Raw genomic sequence first — 2,713 nt, 5'->3', positions numbered from 1 at the left:
AAATAAAATTCTGTCAAATCAAACACAGAAAGAGCAACTGAATGATCGACATTTCTTAATTTAATTCGATACACGAAACATACCCTATCTAGTTCGATAGATGGAAGTTTTCCAACAAGGACGGTGTAGCTTTCTTAGTAAACAAATATAAAGAAGTTTTCCAACAAGGACGGTGTAGTTTTCTTTGTAAACAAATATGACACTGGGACAACCGATAATATCCTATGAATTGCGCTAATTCCTTTTCTCTAAGGAGAATAGGGAATGCTCCACCAATAGAAAGTTTCAAGAAATGCAAACTGAGACTTGAAAAAGACAAGCTACTGTACGTGGATGTAACTAATCCTAAATAATTAACTCGAAGAGAATCTTACAGGCGAATTCAAGCCATATACAGTATACTCTGAGCAGGCATTTCAGGATGCAAGCGCAGGCAGGCACATGAGGAGGCGGAAAGAGATCTTCGGCAGAAACAAGTTTCAAAGCAGCTTCTGAGAAGTCGTTTCGTAAATCTCAAACTACGGAATTATTATCAGGACACTTTAAAATGATACCAGTCTCTCTTATAGACTATTTTCTGCGACGAATAGATAAGAGTAGCTCTAAAACGTAATCTTCGGCGAAATTTGAGTTTCTGGTATTTATGGGGTACTGATGACGTCCAGAGGATGCTCAAGTGGCGCGGTTCAACTGCTGCTGTCTCTCATTCAGCAGATAGGTTACTCCAGCATAAGTTGTAATGCTTTTTAAGGAAACGTCAAGTATCCTATAAGCATTGCCCTTGCCGGAGTTTCAATGAAGTGTGCGTGTGTGTTTGTGTGTATATATATATGTATATATTTATACAGTATATATGTATATATACATATATGTATATATACACATATATATATACATATGTATATATATATATTATCTATATATATGTGTGTGTGTGTGTGTGTGATCAAGCAGATTAAGGGCAGGAATACGGTGAGATTCGCATTTTGTTTTATTTCTGTTTCGTGACAATAATTAACGATAAAATCACAACTCACAGACTTACATTACACGTACATTTGACTAAAACTGAGATTAAAAACACAAAAATGACAAATAATTAAAAGAAAATGAAAATACCTCGACAAAATTATAATAAAAACTCATATAATAAGAAGGAGCATTTATACACTTAAAAATACAGTTGAAAACATTAACTACACATGACCAACCTTTAAGCACCAAAGATAAAAAACACTAAAAACAAACAACATCAAGAGGCCCAAAAAATGCCAAAAATTTAAGCTAAAAACAACGGGACAGCAGAGGAATGGCTGTTCTGAGTCGGAACTCGTAATTTGATGTTGAAGGTTTCCAGAATCAGTAGTTCGCTGAGGATCCTTTGTTTGGCCAACAATTTTAAAATCTTCATATCTGGTGGGTGTTTTACATTTCATAATGCGGTTCCTTATATTAGAAGTTTCGGGGCTAGATGGTTTACATCCAGTCTTATAGCTGATGCCCCGATGGACTTCTACAATATTTAGAAAAGTACTGTTTTTTCCTCCAGCACTTCTCTGGTAACTGTTTTCCTTCAAAAGGTTTTCTATCAAATCTTAAACAAGCTACTCAATAAAAAGTTTTCTGAACAATCAATGTGCTTTGATGTGCCCAAACTCCCTCTTTATGAGTTTCCCGTACTTGTTAGATGATAATTTTCGAAGTGACTTTACTAAGATCATACACAACATTTCGGAGAAATAAATATAAAGCTCGTCCCCAAGAATCCCAAGACCATTGCTCAATCTCCCAGTTTAAAGCTCGATCAGCTCTGCCATTTGAGGGAAGACACTTGTCCTAGATGTAATCATGTGTAGGTTCGGTGATAAGTGTTGCTTCAATATCTGTCGTCAGCATAGTACATTCACACTGATCGGTTAGCGAGTGAAGGGGCAGAAAGTTTTACAAAAATAAAAAAAAAAGACGGTGCCTTGGAGCAAGATAACGTACAAATATGTATCGGATGGAAACAGTTTTTGGCCCTTTCCCTCACACCCCCATTTCAGTCTAAAGGCTGTTCTGAAAAAAACTGTCTTTAAAATAAGAAAAAAATCACGTTTTTTACTTTTTTACGTCAATGTGAGTGATTCCATATGTGAACACGCCTCTACTGATCTATGGCAAATAATAAAATACCATATACTCAGTGATATCGGAAACTAACGCCTCTTACTAGTAAATAAACTAATTAAAGCATTAAGCTTATTTCCGACTTCTGATGCTAGTCTGGAAGACGAACGGAGCAGGTAGCGTTCAAGCACTCGCTTCGTGTTCGTTCATTAGGAGGTAGATTTCGCAAGCAGTAATTCTTTCACTTTTTCGCAAGACTGCTGAAGGAAAGTAAAGCAAATAATTCACTCTGTGCTGGAGGTTCACAGCAAAATCTAACAAAAAGACACTAATCCAATGATGTCATGTCTAAGAGATCAACAATTCTTCTGAATGGTCGTTCGTGGAAGAACAAAATCGTCTTCTCTGGATTCTGATACTGACGTATAATTACGTATTGGTTCAGAAGGCTACCGAAACGTTTGGGACCCATGGAATTCTGTATCTGATTTTCGATAAAGATATGTTTTATCAACAATCTGATGAGGAAACTTACAGAAGTTCCAACTAATAATGGGTCATTTTGAGCTTGCAATAAGAGTAAAGAAAACATAACAATGTTTTT

This window comes from Macrobrachium rosenbergii, chromosome 59, assembly GCF_040412425.1.
Source record: "Macrobrachium rosenbergii isolate ZJJX-2024 chromosome 59, ASM4041242v1, whole genome shotgun sequence".
Lineage (NCBI taxonomy): Eukaryota > Metazoa > Arthropoda > Malacostraca > Decapoda > Palaemonidae > Macrobrachium > Macrobrachium rosenbergii.
Note: the sequence above shows the minus strand (reverse complement) of the source record.